The sequence below is a fragment of the Morone saxatilis genome, unplaced genomic scaffold (assembly GCF_004916995.1).
Source record: "Morone saxatilis isolate NCDOM2014 unplaced genomic scaffold, NCSU_SB_2.0 Contig17, whole genome shotgun sequence".
Lineage (NCBI taxonomy): Eukaryota > Metazoa > Chordata > Actinopteri > Moronidae > Morone > Morone saxatilis.
Genome location: NW_023339729.1, coordinates 16,864,304 through 16,884,710, shown reverse-complemented (window position 1 = coordinate 16,884,710; position 20,407 = coordinate 16,864,304). Strand labels below are relative to the sequence as shown.

General features: G+C 41.0%; 1 protein-coding gene across 2 annotated transcripts in view; it reads right to left on the bottom strand.

The window, feature by feature from the left end:
- Window positions 1-18,953, bottom strand: part of ctnna2 (catenin (cadherin-associated protein), alpha 2) — a 291,364-nt gene extending 272,411 nt beyond the window's left edge. The window contains exon 1 of one of the 2 annotated variants that reach the window (XM_035659486.1): window positions 18,651-18,953. The gene's annotated coding sequence lies outside the window, so the exon portion shown is untranslated. Of the gene's footprint in view, window positions 1-17,225; window positions 17,361-18,650 lie in introns of those variants that run through there. The other variant, XM_035659487.1, reaches the window with a different exon arrangement.
- Between the last annotated feature and the right edge of the window lie 1,454 nt (window positions 18,954-20,407).

The window sequence follows — 20,407 nt, the reverse complement described above, 5'->3', positions numbered from 1 at the left end:
AAGTTAGTCTGGAGCCCTGCTTTAGGGCCTAAGAACAGAAGCGAGAAAGTGGCTATGTACTGACACTCCCCCACACTAACACGCCGGAGAGCCTGTCATAGTAGAGCCGCTAGCCCAGCTACAATACAGATGCCCACAAAATGACTCTCTTAAAAAGGGCCATAACTGTTCTTCTGGTGAATGTCAAAAGCTCCAGTGGAAAAACAGAGTCTGACATTAGCTTCTCATGCATGGTTAGCTCTAACTACCAGCTCTACAGCACTTACCATGCTACTGAGCACCAGTCTCCACCGCGTCCCCCTGACCCTCCATAAAAAGATATTCCCACACTACACAGTGAGCCTTTTTCTGAGGAAGGGTAAAATCTCTCTTTCTCAGATCTGTTTTGTTCACCCGACATGTTTTTGGTGAAGAGCATGAGTCACATTTCGGTTGTAATTTGTGAAATGTCCTCCCATCTGCTGTGTACAACTGCGTGTCTGTGACTGACACATGAGCAGAGCGAAAGAAGACAGGGAGAATGGAAAATGATTTATTTACTGTGCGAGGAAAATAAAATGTAAATATAAATAAGGTGAGTTCCGATTGCGCAGGCCACTTATTGCTTTTACATCGTATTTTAAATAGGAAATCACATTGTTACGTGTGTTTTGTGTCTCTGTGTTGTATGCTTTTGCAGTGTTACAGTTTAAGCAAGCATTGTTTACTGTCATGCTCGCTTCTTTCATGAATAAATCTAAACTGTTTCCTTCTGCCCCAGGACTGACTTCTGGGGAAGAATGGTTATGTTTCAGGAGGTTTAGAATAACAATACACAGTGAGAAAAATGGGCCATCTGCTAGAGTTTTTAGCATTTATTCTAGAAAGGAAAGCCCTGCGCAAGCATTTGCATAAACATTCTACTCCTCTTGGCTAGACACTAATATATAGACAAATATTCAAGCAGACTGAAATAAAGTGAGGTAAAAGAAAACTTGCTAGCACAGCACTGCAGAACATTACGAACGTGAACATTTCTTTTTTTACTATTTTAAGCAGCTAGATAAATAGGGTGCATACATTATTTTGTGGTGACCAACAACGTATGTGTTTGATTGCTGTGAGCCCTAGAGAGGAAAAATCCCTGTTTAGTTTTTTAGGTTCGTCCTCTTTGGAGACTTGAATTGGGAAACGTGATCCCGGCGGCGAGATGCAGGACAACTTGAGTTTGATAGATAACAGGTCCGCAGCGGTGCACACTCATTCCAGTAAATTAAGCCTCCAGTTAAACAACAGCTCTTTCTGGCTGTTAACTACACGCCATCAGTGTTCATCATTAACGCAGTCACTGCAGTGTAGGCTCATTTTGTACTGAATGAGTTACCTTGACAGTTAATCACTGAGTTATATTGAGAGGTGTTTCTGATAATTAATAATCTAACAAGTAACATTTCACAGGTGGAGATGCTGCTAGTTTTACCGAGTGCTGCTGTTCAGTGATTCAGTGCTGGAAAGCCGCATTCTCGCCGGTCAATTCATCACCAGCGCGCAGATACCGTGCCTGCTGAGTTTGGCAAGAAATGCTCGCCAAATTGTTTCTTTGTTGTTAATTAGGTTTCTTGTTTTCTGTGTTGGTGTAAATAATGCTTCAGTTGTCTCTGTTCGTTTATCATTTCTGCCTACCCGAGGAGCAAAATGCCCAAGTGTCGGAGCAGTTTAAAAAGTAACACTCCATAATCTGTGAGTCGAATATGAATACTCGTATTTCTCATTATCTTTTCTTCCTCAATACTTGCAAAGCCTGTTATGTCATGTAGCTGACTAAAAGGTGCACCACATTTGAAAGAAAATGGAAATGAAATTGATTTAAAAGGTACTGACTTGGTACATACCCATAATGCATAATTACATACATAATTTAACAAAGGATAAGGAGAGTGGGCGCGGTGGTGAAGCTAAGGCAGTATGATATTACACCTCCTGCAGTGAAGGATAACCATCGAACGACAAGAGAAACTTAAATACGCACATGAAGAAAAAACAAGGCCTCGATATTGTTTGCTCATGTGAATTCTTGCTTGGAAACACTTTCTAATGGGATAAGCACACAGATGGACAGCCCAGATGCTCAGTGGTTAGCACTGCAGGCTTATGGAGTGTCCACACCGCTCTCTTATTTAAGTGGGTTCGCTTCAGGTGCTTCAGTTTTCCTCAGCCATCTAAAGGTATGTACTGCGAGTTAGGTTTAATGGAGGCTGTTAGTGAGCTCTACAACAAACTGTTTACCTACAATTTGTCCAGTAACGTGTGTTAAACTGACATAAACATAAAGTGCTGGCAAACCAACAACCTTCTACGTAGCATTAGAGAAACACGCAGTTCTCTTCTCAAGGATGAGAGACTGACAAACTTTTCTACCACAGATTTACGCAATTCTTGTTGCTGCGATTGCTTCGGCTGGCTGGGATTGTTTCCTCAAAACCTCAAAACGCTCCCTTTCATCTCTTTTTAGCCGGATATCCATTACAGCATCTGAACTGCCAACGCTGGCGAGAGAGAGAGGAGAGGGAGGTGAAAGGATGAGGGGTGTGTGCACAGAGGCTGAGAGCGCCAGGACACAAACATTTAGCATCCTGTCCCTGCTGACGGAACGACACGTTTTGTTATCAGAATGCGAGGGAGGCAACGATGTGGGAGTGGTCACAATGACATCTGTACCGAGCTCATCACACGCTGCCATTTCCCACAAGTCAGCTCATTTGTCACCTAATGTAGGGTCTTCTTGATACTGTTTGTTTTTTATTGCCCATTAAACAACATTATTACCTCAGGTTCTGCTTGTGTCAGCTCTTCTCTGAAATAATGCTGATGACACGGCAGAGAGACAACTGCTAACGGATGTAAAGTAATTACCTCAGTCGACCAGGTGTTAACCAAGCTGTGTGTGTGTGTGTTTTAAATGTGTGTTTGTGTTTGCGTGTTGTGTGTGTTTGTTTATGGGAGCGGGGTGTCCCGCCTCTAATGTCAAATCTCTGGTTTCGTTACAGTCGAAGTTTACAAAAATGCGACCAGGGTTGGATCTAGACATGTTTTTATACGCCAAGAGAAACAATCATTTGAGGTGAAATTTAAACACATGATTTATTTAGAGTTGTTGATTTTATTAGTTTTAAATTGTAATTATTCATTGCAGTCAGAACTGTGTTTGTTGGTTCTCGGTCCATGATGCAAATTTACTTCCCCGATCTGAGCGAGTCCACTGTTTACAGCAGTTCCATTCACATGAATTCATTTGGACTGAAATTTACATTTTGCTGTCACAAATGTAGAGTTGAAACTACAGTTATTTTCATTTTTAATGAATCTATTCCCAGTGTACCGTACTAAAAACCCACAGTAACATCTTTGTGTTTTGGGTGTTTTTTTTAAGTTCACCCAACAGTCCAAAACCCAAAGCTATTCAGCTATCACCATGGAAGACTAAAGAAACCAGACAAGATACACATTTGAGAACCTGGGTCTGTGTATCATACACTTTATAAATAAGAATGTCACCCACATGTTAGCCAACATAGTGCTAGAATAAACAACAGGGTTTCCCCTGCCATTATCTGGGCACAATGCCAGAGCTTTTTTACACAGCGCCTAAGGCAACATAAACACTTCAATGGACATAAAAACATTTTCACATTCCAGTTCCTATGTCTAAATATTCTTAAGAATTAATAGTTCATTGCTATTTTAATAGGGTGTACATGCATTATTATCCTGACATCACTGCCATAAAATGGTCTTAAAATGTCAGTAATATTGTTTATCGCAATTATTTCTAGGACAATATATCCTCCAACAAAAGTAGTTATCATGACAGGCCCATTTAGGTATTCTTCTAAAACCTAAATAGGGCAAATCGAATATAAAAATAGTTGTTGATTCATTTTCTGTCCACTGATTAATCAGTTGCAGCTCTCCATGAATGCTAACATTGGTAGGTTTATGATAAAGGAAGATTAAATCCAGTATGATAGAAAAGGCGTTGTTCACAGGAACATTTTCAAAACGCGCTATAAAAAACAACTCAACACTGCGGCCAAGCCAAACTCAACTGCACTAATAACAAGCAGCACAGACAGACACAGTAAAGGCCTCTGACAGTTCAATTAAAATGTCTTTTCAGACTACAGTGAACACTAACAACCTTTCAGCGACCCACGGATTAAATCTTGTCAGGTACACATTCATTTACACCTTGGTGATATTTTGATTAATGCCAAATCAAATGATACACCCTCTTGCAAAAAAATCAAGCAGCGGGGTTCTATCATCAGCCCAATGCTACAGCTCTGACAAAGCAGGAAATCAAGTACAGACGACTTCTTAGAAAGGGCTGCTTTTACACAGTAGCTACACAAACTTGAGTCCCTTCCGGCTATGGTTGAGTGGCGCAGTACCAAGGCTACCTTTTTGGCATGAGTTGCACCCTTGTGTGAACTCACTGCTGAGTACAAATCCAAAATCTCCCGGGGAAAGAAGCAGCAGGGCTTTTTTTTTTAAGAACACGAGGAGCATTTTTGCTAAGAACCAGTGATCCAGAAGCATTCCAGTACTGCCTGTCATGTTGAAAAAAAGAAATTAAGACATCTAAGAAGTCTAAGTCTGGTGAACATTTATTCCTCACATCAGACATTCAGATAGTAACAAAATAACACATTTGAAACCAAGCATTTCAGTTCTACCGTCCTCTGTATGCACCTTTCATTTTCCCATTTTCCTTTTTTGGAAGCTATTTTGAGTTACTCCACCCAATAATACCGGTGTTAAAATTGACGTTATTACCAAATTTATGAAAATCTGCATTTTGTGGGTTAAAAATGGCTCACCACGCCCTCTACTGTTTTAAATCACCCTTTACGTTTTAAGTCCAATGCTGAGATAGAGTCGACCGTTTGGGGAGACGTCAAAACATTTATCTAATGTGAAACCGCTGCGCCCCCCACGCACTGACAGACCCCCACAGACACACACAGATACCGGAGAGTTGGCCTCACTCAGCCGCTACCTCAGCTACAACATAGGTCAATGGGCACTACGGGATAATAAGTGAACCATATGAGCAGCACACACTTTCTCTGCCTTTGTGGAAATCTGATTTCACAGCACAGATGGTGAAAAAAGGTATTAATGCTAGAGTCATAGAAACGATGTGTTTTTTTACACCAATAGATAAATAAATGAATGTATAATGTTGCATCATTTGCATTACAAAGAAGCAAACAGTGGCACAGGAAGCATTAGCACCACTACAAAAGATAAAGACCACCTCAGCAAGTGGTTTAAGTGATCTGATGACAATGCGTCTTGGAGGTGGTTTACACGTGGATTCAGATCTGTCGTAGAGCCACTCCGTCCTAAGGTCTATTGGCAATACCACAGAAAACAGATTGCACTGACTGGTACAGGGTTACTGTTGGCCCTACTAATACAAACAGGAAACCCCTGCTGTCTTTGCCTCATGTGGTGCCTGTGGTTTTGGGGTTGAAGCTGCACTACACTATAATGAACTGAGCAAATATTAAAGTAAAAATGATTACGGAGTGCCTGTTTTTTGGAAAAACATAATTAGTCATACTACTTGAGGCAAATGTTCTAATAATAGAGAGGATGTGGTATTCAGACAAAGTTTACCATGTCAATCCATTGATAAACATTTGACACTGTGGTGGATTACATTTTGTATTACATGAATTGGGGCAGTATACTTTGAAATAATGTATTCATAAATATTTGTACTGCTTGAGCACACCCACGCACAAATGTACATGTGTTCAGAATCCAGTAATGCACATTACATCAAAATCCATAAAAGCTCCATCTACATACTCAACACACCCTACCAAATGCTACTCCAATGGAGAAGCATTGTGCATCCTGCCCTCTGCCACCTCCATCTGCTACTTCATCATGCTCGGTCTTAAAAGGAAGTCACGTCCACACAGCTTCAAAGGTCAGCAGCCTTTCCAAATCTATCCTTACAGACCCACACTCACATGCTGTTGCCTAAAAAGCTTTCATTAATGTTCACAACTGTGAAAACCGCCTAAACCTTTGTTTTGTCCCACAGTAAGAAGACATGCTGGAGAGGTAAACTCTACACTCACATACTGTATATGAGCATGAGGCTGGTTTGACCCTGACAGATTGGTGACCTGTGCAGGCTGTGCCCTGCCTCTAACCCCTGTTGCATGCTGGCTTAGGCTCCAGTCTCCCTTACAGCCATAAAAAAGGATGAGCAGATAGAAAAGGACGAATAGATAGATGGATTCGTACACAGACTTAGTGGCCTTTAACTATAGAGCCATTCACAACTCTGCCAAGGAGGTTATATTTGTCTGATAGTTAACTTTGGCACAACTTCTGTGATGGACAATGAATTGGTTTTTGGTGTATATCTAGAACAGTCCCACCATGTAGCAGTTTCTTCATTTCAGGACGACTATATCAGTATAGACAACACCCATTCCATAAACACATTCCCTCCCATTTAGGATTGTTGGCACTTGTTTGACAGTTTTTTCATCACCAAAGCAAAGCCGTGCCAATAGCAGAAGCAGTGTGTGAAAGTATTTTGGGTTCTACACGGTAGATGCAAAATTACCAACAGACAAGACTGTTTGCCGACTTTGTAAAAAGCAGCTTGCCACCCGCAGCGGCAGCTCAGGCACCAGACGCAAGTGGAGCAACCTTATATGACTGCCTGCAGTGTATGACACTGTAGAGGAAAATAAAAAGACTATAATGAAGGGTAAGACTCTCTCTCACCCCCCGATAGACATCAGTGGACCCAGATGTGTTATATTTCACTTCATCTCAGACTCACGTGTTATGCCTGTATGTGTTGTGTTCGACTGAATTCCAATGAATAACACCTTAGTTTGATTTTGTTTGACATTTTGAATAGTGACAGCCCCAGGATCTTCTATTAATAAATGAAATCATTTCTGAATGTAGATTAGAACCTTAATATCTGCACGTCACATTACATGCGGTCTGTATGTTAAACATGTAAAGTACAGTGAATCAGCAGAAGGAAATGTCATTCATGCATTAGATTTCCTCATTGATATTAACCTCTCATGATTCATTAACACTTACATCCTGAATAGATCAAGTGCACATTCAAAGCTCAGTAAGTGTACAGTATGATTTCCATTTGCTCCTTTGGGTCACTGTGTGTTAATTTATATCTCGTCTGGTGGTGTTAAAGGAAGAATGAGAATCGAGATTCCTTTCTCTGTTCATTCACTCCATGTTGACACATGGATTAACTTCACTACCATGAATGTATTAACAAATGAGGTTAATACATGATAAGCATCCAGGGAGCAGAGAAACAAGGTCAAACCAAGGACTAAAAAATCCTATAGTTACATGTAGCAACAACACACAACATTAACACAACGAATGCATGAGAGAATAATGTTTCAAAGTTTCAATTTTAAGGTCTAAACATGTCATTTTCTGTAATTACGTTCTAGTTCATAATGTTCACAGACAGTAGTTTTAAGGTTTAATGTGTGCCTGTCAAACCTTGTGCCCTGCTGCCAAGGAAAGCTGCTTTAGCACAGAATAGATCTTTACAAAAACATGGAAAATATGTTTAAAAAAATCTGGGCACACCTTGGAAGTGAGATGTGAGATAGAAAATAAAAGAATTTCATTTACTGCTGGAACTCTTCATATAGACAGACATCAGCAAAATGTGGCATCCTAATAGGACAAGAGAGAGCGACTAAGCTGATCCTTTGTCTTACTGCAATATGAACATAAAATGTCTTTAAAACTGTATATGCTGTGGCTTTTCAAAGAGATAGAACTCTTTTTCTCAGAATATTCTTAGCCCTGGAGTTTTGCACAAACATGCATATTTGTCACAGATAAAACTGTTCAAAAGTGTAAACTCTGCTTGCACTGCACAAAATGGGCATCAGAGGTCCTTTACCATACAACACTAACTTTGTGACTACAATCCCTGTCATTTGTCATTATGGAAAGTTAATATGCCGACACTGCACTGACCCAGATTCAGAGCAGAGTTAAGCACACACACACACTTGCGTGGAGCAGTGGGGGGAGTCTCTAAAAGCAGAAGTCAAGGCTCAACCTGTCATATCGCTGCACTCCAGAGCTATGTTCTCAGGGCGGCCAAAATAGGAAATCAAAGTGGAGCACGACCTGTGAAATTCTCAAAGCAGCCATGTTCTCTTAGGAATTGAAAAAAACCTTCTTTAAAAACATTATGCGCACACTGCAAAGTTCAATAAATTCTATTAAAGCACGTCTTCTGAAAACACCTGCGTCTGATTGGCTGGAATGTGTCAATAAAAGTCCTATATCAGGATGGAAATACAGTGCTGGTCCTGCAAGCCAGTGTCTGCCAGAAGAGATGTGCACTGCTCTTTAGAAACGCGGTCCTGTCCTCCTTCATCCTATAGATACAGCCGATCCTAGCACAAAGGTTATCCCCAGTAGTAGATTATTTATTTCGCCGTCTGGCTTGTCTTACCCACATTATGTCTGACATTTCTGTTGAACTTTTTTGACCTGAGTTCAACTCAGTTCAACACATGTTTGACTACAGGGACATTTCATTTATCAGCAAAATATAAAGACATTTAGTCATGCTGCAGCCTCAATGAGTATTAATGGTGACAGCGTGTTTATTATTAGTAGGCCTGTACCATAAAACAGCAATATATGGATCAGCAATAGACACTTCATCAAAATTCTAAATTGTTATCGATAGTTTCACTTAAATGCATTAAATGCAAGCTGCCATGAAAGCACGTGACGAATGCGACCTGGCTCATAAACCGCCTGGGATTCTTATAGCCACTTTGAAAAACGCAACGAGTCATCAGTCATGACATGACACACTCAGCAACAATACCGTATAACAAAAGATTAACATTACAACGATTACCTCTGTGCCTTCATAAATAAAGTGGGTAAATTCAAAGTGAGGTGTTTAAAGATCTGATCTTTTTCCAGAAAAAAGCTATATTGCCCATCCCTAGTTATAAGGAAATGTGAAAATAAATAAATAATGGGAGTCAATGCTTAAAATACACGTGTCCAACCTTGCTACCGGTCTATCTTTTGAACCTGCTGAAATCATTGAACAATTCTGTTCATATTGCTGGTAATGAAATATATCTAATCTGTCTTGTTATTAGCATCTAGTATTAGTCATTATATTCTATGTGTGTCTTTACACTGTGTTTAAGTGACTATAGTTGGGAGTGTGAGAATGCTGCTGAAAATAAAAAAATAAGGTTTGGACACAAAGTCTGAATGGAAAAATATGAGCAGAAGATGAGTCTATTCCTGGTAAAGTGTGCTGGTTGGATGTTGCTGTCAAAGCATACGGTGAACATTTGAGTACCTCCCAACTAATTCCCGAGACGAACGCTAAAGTGCAAGGCTATGCACTGTTGGAGCAAATATCGTTCAAACCTCCCTTTGGAGGGCTATTAAAGGTAAATCCCTCCTTTACCGCAACTGTGCAGCAATGCATCCGTGTCGACATAAAATGGCCAGAGCGGAGGAGGCTGCTTTCCACTGTAATCACATTGTTGTGCCGAACAGATCAGGTTTGACAACAACTGTGTTAATTACTTAAGCATGACGATATTCACAACCTTACAGCAATCTTATCAAAAGCTCTCCCACTCATTTACTCTACAGAGACTAGAAGCAGGGTCTTAAAGGTCCCCTGTGGTAGGCCTGTGCCATATCATATCATTCACAACAACATTAGTATAATTTTTAATATGATATTACCACTTCTTGGCGTAATGATGGCTGTAAGCGAGAGTAACACTGCTACCAGTTCCACGGTGGAAGAGTTGGTATCAAAAAAGAGGAGCCACTTCAGGAGTGTGGAAGTGGTTTGGTTACAAAAGATCAGATGTGCAACAAATCACTATAATGTGTAAGAAGTGTAAAATGACTGTGACAACATAGAAGGCATGAAAAGAAAATATGCACTACCTGGAGCAGAGGCACCTGGTTGAGTAGGAAGAGAGCCAGAAATCCCACGAGGAGAGCTCAACAGCTACTGTGAGCCTAAACCCAAAATGTTTTTTATAGAAGTCATATTGTCAGTTGTATCATTACCGCAGACAGAAATACTGAATGCTGAAAATATCGTGATACTTCTTTAGGGCGCTATCGTCCGTGGGTTCTACTGATCAACAGTTAGTGGCAACAAAAAAGGCAATGAAGAAGAAGACTGCCAGCAAGTGAATGTGTATTTGAACAATGTAGGATTTAAAATAATTCAAATATAAGCTTTCCAAACACACAGTTCATTTTGGTGATAAAACACAGTGTTCACATACATTTTGTTTAGCTTCATTCAAGTAATATCTACATTTTTATTGAACCAAACACATTGCATACAGTGATACCTGTGACCTCCATCCATGCTTTTAAAACAATACCGTCTAACTGAGTTTTATTCATAATCAATCTGTTATTCTCCTGACAGGGAAGGTATTTGTTTTCATCTAAAATACTCAATTTAAACACCAATTTGTTAAACACTATTGATACAACCTGAATTTAGAAACTTTCCATTCTAACCTCTGGCAGCTGCAACCCTTTTTTTTGCAATCTGTTAAGTCAAAGAGCTTTTCTAAGAGCTGTTCCACACAAATGTTGTGACAGGATGATAACTTGCCATCAGTCTGAATGGGACAATGGGTGTCATCTGACTTAGCCTTCGCAGCCCTGCTGTCAACACAGAAGACAAAACTCAGCTTTGATGTGAAAGGAACACGTTTCTTTAGTACCTTGTATTGTGTCATCATTTGTTACACTACAAAGATCATTGCTATAACCTTTTAGTAAATATTGGTAGTTACTTATAACCATCTTAACCCTAATTCTGCTCTTATAAATCTGACTGATAACTGGATATGTTTGTAGAGTGAAGATTGTTGCAATGCTCTATGATGTCAGAATGTGTAAGAAACTATATTATAGTTTATTACTAGGTACTGTCGTGGGATTAACCCATGACAGAGGTCTAGTGTAAATGGGTCAAAAATAGGTTAAATACAGGTTTATAATCCCACATCAGACATTGGGTTTGTGTGTCAGAGAGGTATAAAGAATGTACATGTGTGCAAAATTGCACTTCTAAACAAATGAAGCCATTTTGAATCCCCAAAATGCTCTACTCTGAACATAACTTAATCTTCAATTATTTCTATTCTGGCAAACTACTTTAAATGCATCAATGTGATTGCTAGATGAAATGAAAATACTTTATGAGTATTATAAATGTGACTGTTCCCATTTACACCATTACAGAATATAAAGTCCTCTAATAAGAATTTGTGTTTTTTAAATTTATGACAAATTGACTTAAACTAAACCCCTCTTCTGAGCACTTGTGGTTGTATTTCGTCTTAAATTTATTAAACCGCAGAAACTTAGCATAGCCATCTGCTGTCTTTGAGCAGACTATCTCAAACCAAAAACATGAAGTAATTTAAGCCCTGGACATGTACAATTATTAACCACTGTTGTGTTGTGTGCCTTTTAGGGGATGACAAGCCACTGCCACAACCGCACATAACGTCACATCGAGTCAGAGGAAACGTCCCAGAGCGGCGAGGCTGAAGAGACTCGACTCAGCAGACGTGCTGTCTGAAACACAGTGCTACTCAGGTTCCCTCAATTCACAGACCAGGAACACAACAGCACACAGGAGGAAGTCATGTAGCCTTGCTCTGGAAAAACTCCCGCAGCCTGTGAGTAGAAAATGCTGACTGTCTCAATTCGCCACAGCTGTGGCATTCGCGTCTTGCCAGGGTTTCGGTTTACCGAGTAACTCTGTTGACTGGCGACTTTCAGCCACATCTGTTAACTAACTGGTGACATTTTTAGTTGCCAATTAGCACGGTTAAAGCGCCAGGAGGCAGGAGGAGGCAGTGGAGGAGGGACAGAACAGCTGATTAGAAGTAGTAGCAAAAAGGACAAAAATGGCGACAGTACCGCATACCACGCAGTTGAATCACCCTAAATCACCGCAAATCGGGAAACCCCTTCACCGCGACAGGCCTAGAATGACACTGAGGCAGCTATGTGGTGCTGTAAGTTGACTAACAGAAATCGCAACTCATATATTGGCATATACAATAGTAAGTCAACTGAAGCTGCAAATATGTCGCCAACTCTTAATTGCTTAAAAGACTATGGACTATACTTTTTAAAATCATGTCAAAATTTAAGAAATTCGGTTTTACATTTGTAGCACATTGTTTCATGTCCATCTACATTATCTCTATCATTATCTTTAGGCTACTTTTAGTAAAACTGAATAATGTATAGTATGGGTCTCTTGGTTGCTTTTTTAACGAGATAAAATAGCGGGTTAATAAAGGGTAACTGAATGACTGCAGGAGATGAAGACGGAAAGGAGTATAGGAAGCAAACCACACAAACATATAAGGATCGTTTCTGCTCTGAAAAATGTATGCATTGGTTGCAGTGTCAGGCATTTCTGTGAAAATCAGTAAGCAGCTGGTACGTTCTAAGCCTTTAACACCCCAGTTTTTGGTTTATTTATGGAAAAGATCTATCTTATCTTGACTTAAGAGGTTCATTTCAAATTGCATGAAACGTATGGGTTTAACTTTTGAAATAAAATTTTTAAAAAATTGCCCTGAAACAATACGTCCCCAGCCTCTCTCTCCAACCTTTTGGCTAATCCTAGAATGGCTCCTGGTCGGCATCTAGATTTTCTGTAAGAGGAGTGAAGAAAAGCAGTCACCTAACAATAGAAAAGTTAATGCACCACGACCGAGCACACACACTGTGGGGGAGGAGCTGGGCCGGTACTTGGGGCCCATACTGGCCCCAGATGTAGCCTATGGTGGGGGTGGATAGAGAGTGAGCGTGAGACAGACAAGTGAGGCCTCAGAGAGACGGAGCAACTGTGAGACGAGATGAGACACCTGAATGGCCCCTAAGCAAGGCTATAGGCACAGATTTGTTTTTGATGGAATGGAAAGAAAAATGCACAATGGACGACAGAGACAGAGAGCAGAAGCAGAGAGAGAACTTTCGAGTGCCAGAAGTGTGTTAACATGACCTCTCATGGCCAGGGAAACGATGACGCTGGTGTGAACGACAATGAATGTTTGCACACAAATGATGCACGGCTCACCGAACTGCATTGTCGCTGCCCATTCACTGACGCCTACATGCTACATCTACAACATTCACCACATGCCTGCTTCTATGGAGGTTAGACTCATCTCCTCCCCTGAGCTCCTCTTGACTGAAACTGGTCAAATCGCAGTCTCGCTATTGGAATATTTTTTAATTTTAAATGTAGGCTGCAATATCCAAAGAGGCGTAAGATCAGCTGCTTTACATGTGTACAGTATTTTCTACATATCCCATGATATAATCTGATATGTGTTGCCCAAACGATACTGCAGAAACAATCATTTTCACTGGAAACAGAATATTTTGTATAGCTTAAAAACACTACTTAATTACTCTAACGTTAAGGGCCTACCGGTGTAGCCTATGGCCATCGTTATGACAGTTTCCAATGACAAAGTCAACTTATACTAGCCCACTAACATGCCACGAAGTCAATCCGTGTCTTACCGTGACTACCAGATTCAAAGTGACTTGGACATGCAGCTCCAGCTTCAAAAAGAATGTCTTTGATGCTCACAGTTCAAGCCATCCTAGTCCGCATGAATAACATGAATTCTTAGAGTGAGACGTAGTCGGCTATAAAAAGGTGATGAAATGATCCACATCAGCCGGATAAATTCTGAGAATTACCGAGGTGGTTCTGCCTGTACTTGTGAAAGAGGCTTTGTTGTCACTTCAGACACTCACAAACCGATAGGGCCGCCGACCAACAAAAGAAAAATATTATTAACAATTCAGTCTTCAAAATCAATTACTTTTACCCCAGAGACTGTGACATCTATGGGAGACTGAGGGAGAATCAGTAAAAACTGTAGTGAAAACTCCTGGCAGCGGCTTGACATCACACTCCAGTTACAGCTCAATGAGAGAGGGTGCTGTCTGCTAACCGACAAGTTTTACTCTCTCGCTTCTTAGGCGATACAAAACTCCTTTTGCTCTCTCTCTCTCTCCAGCGCTTCCACTGATACGACTAAAACCTCATCACAGGTAATTTCACCCCTTAATTAAAGTTGTTATCAAAGAACAACTTTCACTAAACACGCCCGCTTGGTTCTCATGCTTAGCTAGTTTGAAAGATTTCCAACAACAACTCATCAGCTAGAAACCCCTTTTCAAATAATCTATGGCATGTATCCAGGATTCAAGATCCCTTAACATGAGAACATGACTACAACAGACATACGTACATCGCTGTATTAACCTGGGACTCTTACATCCACTAAACCTGTAAACCATTTACTATATAGTTGTTTTCATTGTTGAAATTCAGTTTCTTTTTTAAAACATAAATACCATAGTTCCAGCCTCCTTTGAACTCTGCACTATTGTCTATAAATATTATTGTTGTTTGTTCACATATATATGTACACATGTATATAAGTGTACATAGTACTTTATGTCTATTTTGTTGAGCTTGTTTATTTATGCTTATGCTGTGTATTATTCCTCGTATGTGTGCACAGACCTGACCAATAAAAAAGGGATTCTGATCTCTGTAACATGTTAAGAGTACAATCTGATACGATACTAGTCGTAGCTTGACCTACGGTTAGCCCGAGCCTTAACCAAGCAGTTTGAGCTGCCTAACCTTATCATACCATAGCCCTGTGGATTGTATTAACCTCTCTCTGATAGCGCTTACAACAGTGCCTCAAAAGGGCCTGAGAATGAGGAGTTGGGAGTTTGATGACAACAATGTGCTCTCACTCAGTACCAAACAGACCAGCTTATCTTTCATTAAAGGCTCATTTTTATATTCATTTATTATTGTAGATCTGTAATTTGCTTGCTTGCCCTCCTCCATTAATAAATAAGTGGCTAATAGGGGTGTCACGACAACAACAATGAACAATGAAGTACCGGACGTGGGAGGTGACCGCCACAACCGTGACGTCACACCGTCACATCATGTGTTCGGTATTTAAGAGGAAAGTATTGCAGCACACCACATCATCAGTTCACCCTCACGTTCCACACTTCCACTTTCACTCTTCACACATTCAAATGTGTGCGGAGCTGTCAGCTGTTGGCTGAAACTGCTGGATTCCTACAATTCTGAAACGCTGTTAAAAATGGAGCTCCAACCTGAATATAAGATCCGAGCTGCACAGGATATTAAAATCGGATTAAACATTTCCCACGCAAGTAAAGTTGTGACGACCCAAGGGTGCAAATACTTTTGCACTTTTCATTGATCTAAATGCTGTTAGCTCCACAAGAAACAGACAAAATAGCAGCCCGACTTCTGATGACTCGCAGTGCTTTGTGAGCAGTTTCTTTGTGAAATGTTATCCGACCACACCCACAAACAGATTTCAGAGTAATGGACGGATGGGTGGATGGATTGATTTTCTTTAATGATTTATAGAGAATGAAGCTAGGCTGGAACAATATAAACTTTCACCACAGCGGCTCCTGTGCTGGCCATTGTGGGTGTGGTCTCCGGCAGCCTAACAGACATGAAGAGGAACTTAAAGAGTATAACCTCCTTCTTTCTTGCTGCACCAAGCTGCTGCTGACACTAGACTTTCAAGCACTGCTGGATCATCCACTTTACTGCCCCCCCCCTGAAACAATAAAGTGCTTTTTTTTTTTTGCTTTCTTACAGTCCAGGGTGGGATAATGTCATGCAAACAGTTGAGGAAACAGCAGACCCATGAAGCCGGTCTCACATATGTGCGAGTCACGGGCCGTTGAGTAGGCTAAAGAGTGTCTCCAAAAGCACACGACGAGGAAACACACACTAAGCCAAAAAAAAAACCCTGGTGTTCAGTGTTTGCTGTCAGTTCAATGCAGCTCCACAGTGCAGCATAGGGTAATACAAACCCTAGGGTTAGGAGAGTTCAAATTGACGTGCTACACAAGAGCGCTACGGCTATTGATTGTTCTGTGTTGTTTCTATCGCTCCATCTCTCATCTCTTTAACAGTATCAAACGTTTGTGCAAGAGCTGGAGCGAGAGAGAGCCTGAGAGAGGAGGCAATCCTGTTCCAGTTAGCGGGGGTACCATGGCTACCTTTAAAGCTCTGCTTCACTACGACAACAGTGGGTTCCATGGTGTTCAGCCAATATCGCTTCCTCTCCCAGGAGACCGGGAACACAATGCCCTCCTGACTGCCATTGATTGCATAGTCTCACCCATAAATTCTGGCTTTTACTTATCCCCGGTAACCGAGAGGCTTTATACTGCGAATGGGATACAGTAACTGAGCCAAAACATTCAGATGATTACATGCAGGTGGCTGTCAAACCTTGTAATTCAATATTATGAGGAATGAGGAAATTACCAACCTTGTAATCTGGTTAAATGAAGAATGAGGAGTAAGAGATTATCTACATTACGTAGTAGCTGACAATAGCTGTGTTTCAGAATGCGAACTAGGACGGGGGCTGCTGTAATTATCATAAAGGTTAAAGAAAATAAGCCTCTCATAAAAGATGGTCTTAAGCAGATAGTGGGACAGTGATACACATATGCAGTTATTTCCCAAAGGGCAGAGGAGAGTCTGTCCATGCTTGGCAGCCTGGAGTCATAGCTCTCGTCAATATTTACTAAAAGCCATCTTTACTGGCTTAAATACTTCTTGTTCAGCTAAATTTAACAAACATTCTCCAAATGATAAAAGGCTTTGTGAGTAACTAACTGAGGGACAAATTAACGTAGTTCTAATTATTTAAGTCGTTTTACAAGACAACAATGCAAACAATAGCTGGTCCCACTTTATCAAATGTGAGGATTTCCTGTTGTTCCCATTTGTTTTTTAAGTTTTTTAAGCAAGACATTTCTTCTTGGGCTCTGGGAAATTGTGAAGGGCAGTAATTGCACATTTTGTGACAATATATAGAATAAATAATCTAGATCAAGAATAAGAAGAAAATAATTCATAACTGATTGAATCTGAAATACATTAGCTGCCCTTCCCTAACGTTCATCAAGTGATATAATGAATCAAATACTATTCCACAATACATTTATTTCTGAATGCTTTTCTCTTAAACACTCACCTAAAACTCCGAAGCCAACACACACAGCGCGCTACACCACTAAGAAATCGTTTGAGATTAGTTTAGCTTCATCCTCTGCAGGCAGTCTAATCAAATAACATGGTAAACACATGGGGGAGTATACCCACACAGCCCTGACACTGAGCCTGAGCATGCCTCCTTGCCAATCAAAAGTTTAGATTCTAAATACAGCCACTATGTGACCCCTAGAGGCCTCTGGTATTCCATATATCCAGTTACAGAAGGAGCATGTGTGCAAACTACACTGGGTCACAAAAGCTGGGCTCTGACTCCTGCTGCTCTGTACTGTAGCATTGCACTGAGCCTGAGCGGTGCAAGTCTGCAAACACGGCGAACACATGCAAACTCTTGTTAATTAAAACGTTGTGATAGAAATTGCATTGAACAGGAGGAGGGCATTTTAATCACAACGCATAGAAGTCAACAGTACGAGGCGGACTGAAGAGATTTATCACTATTTGGACACAGGTTATGGATGAACTACCATTACCGAAGTGATAAAGTAGGGGATGATTTATACTGAAAACTGTTAAACTTAACACGTAAACTAACTGTCACTGTTAAAAGAGCTAATAAGAGACTTGACTATAAAGTACCGTTACGCTTGCAGGGGTGAGGCGAGGCTGTGTGTACTCCGCTGCTTGAAAATCCTTGAGTCGAGCACGAAGGCGTTTTAATAAATAATTCAAAAATCAGTTGCATAAGATTAGTAGGACTTGAAGACACTCTGTTGAACCGTGCGTTAAGAATAACCATTCAACAAAGAGGGCAAACGTATCAGACAAAAGGAAATTGAAGCAAACACACGGGAAAGGGGAGAGGCTAAACAAGCTTCTTTTTTTAATTTATTTTTTTGGACGTGGGTGAAGAAAACTGAAGGATTTCAGGTCGGACGGTTACACAGCTGTTAATGCAGATGTGGGAAACCGTTCTTTTCAGCAGCACAGAAGTGGCCGGTGTCAGTTAGCTTAGCCCCTCCACTAGCCTAGCACGCCTAGCTCGTCTCTGCCTCGACGGGCTCTCAGAAGACATGAGTGAGTCTGAGCAGGCTTTCAGCACTGGGCTCGCTGGATAGCACTGCCCGGAGTGACACACATTTTTTTCCTAGCTAACGAGAATAGCCCGGCTCAGAAACCAGACGCCATGGAAGCACGCTGTGGTGTGTATCATCATGAGCTGGGTGAAGTATTTCGGTGCGGGGATTTATTTACCGCCGCCAACTGTTAGCTTAAAGCACACAATGATGAATGAAAAGGCGGACCTCGCCTAAGCTAGTGTTAGCAGCACAGCGGGTCAGTCAGTGCAGCAAGTGTAATGCTACCAGGCTGCTAGCAAATCATAAAAATAAAAAAAAAATAAAAACATCCAGTTGACAAACCACGGCGTTCAACTAACGCTACGCACCTTTAACTGTGGGAGATGTCACCTCTTGCAGGTCTTGCAAACTGTGTACACCGGCTGCTTCCACTGAGTATTCCCCAAAAAAAGGATGTCCTCCTGTTCAGTTAACCCACGGTGAACAGTGGCTCAATCCGGACGCTTTCCTCAACCCTGTGGTGCTGAATCTGAGGCTTACACGCTTCTGTCTGTCGGTGTCTCGGAAATGCCTCCTCCTCCTGTGGCTCCCTGCAAAATAGTGACCCCTCCCAGCGCTCCGACCACAACAAGGGAGCGGGCAGGTGCAGATGATGGTGCGCTAGTAACGGGAAGCCTTGCAATATAGTGCGCCGTGTGGTCGATTCCAGGCTTGTCAAATCAGGAGGGTTCTCTGTCGTTGACGCATGCGTGATGCGCCCTGCCGGTGAACACATTGTAGGGAGGATTCCTGAGTTTTCGCATATTCTGGGACGCATGCCGATTCCAGCTGTGGTGATAGTATAACATATAACAGTGTGACACAACTAGTAGCATAAATGTGTTAATACCACAATGCATTTGGACAGATACCATGTGAATTTGAAAGAGTATTTGCAGCAGTGTTTTGCTGTAGCGGGATCAGCAGATGATTATGGCCATGTGTGAGGAGGAGAGAATAAAGTTCCTTTCGAATATCAATATCAATTTTGGCTGTTGAAAGTGCTGTGTATGTGGAGTTCTAATTTTGTTTTTGTATTGTTTTGTGTTGTAGCCTATATAATATAATTTAAAAGCCTGATGCAATTATCATCATACGTGCTCAAAATAATTTTAAATAAAGAATCTGGTCAAATAAAAATCTAATCATGGAAAAAAAAAGATAGCTCTAACAGAGAAACAATGATCAGTTTAAAAAGTGGTTTTACTGCATGTCAAGTGATACAATACCTACACTAACCAGTAAATCAATGAATGCTTTTTCTTTTTTTACAAAGGCATTGAACAATTTAAATGACTTTAAATTGCTACTTGGGTTTGTTTCTTTTGCACTACTGCGCACAGACTTGTTTATTAACATTAGAGTAATTTTTATGATGGGATGAATATAATTTATTGACTGTGGGCTGTTGCATGAAAACATATTTGTTTTTGTAACCAGCAGTTGGTCAGTCTTTGTTGTGTTTTTGTATAATTACAAATGCAGCTGCAGCTTTCACTACCACCACAAGCCCAATCACAACCAATGTGAAGAAGTCACATCTGGCATTCAGACAGAAGCCTTGTGCTACCGTTACAGTCCAGACATTTCTCAGCGTGATAGATATATGCTGGAGGACCTAGAGACATATGCAATGAACATGTCTGTCCATCCTTCAGTTCCTCATCTACGGCTAGGTCAAAGTGGCAGGAGGCTACGTAAAGTAGACCAGGTATCCTTCTAGTAGCTATATGTCCTCTTGCTCTTCCAGGGAAATCCCAAGGAAGGCTTTCCCAGCCCAGATTGCATATGTATATAGTCCATGCTGCTTGCTCTTGGTCTTCCCCAGAGTCTTCTCCCAGTTGGATGTGCCCAGATTTTGTCCTCAGGGAGGCTGTCACAAGGCATCCTAATCAGATGCCCGAACAACCTCAACTGGGTTATGGAAAGGCAGGGCAGTTAAACTCTGAGCTCTTTCCAGTTATCTGAGCTCCTCACCCTGTCCCTAAGGGTGAGCTCAAATGTTAACTCATGTCAGCTACCCCACTGCCCAGAGCTAATAACCAGAAGTAATGTTTGGAACATAGATTGCTTGTTTAATCACAAG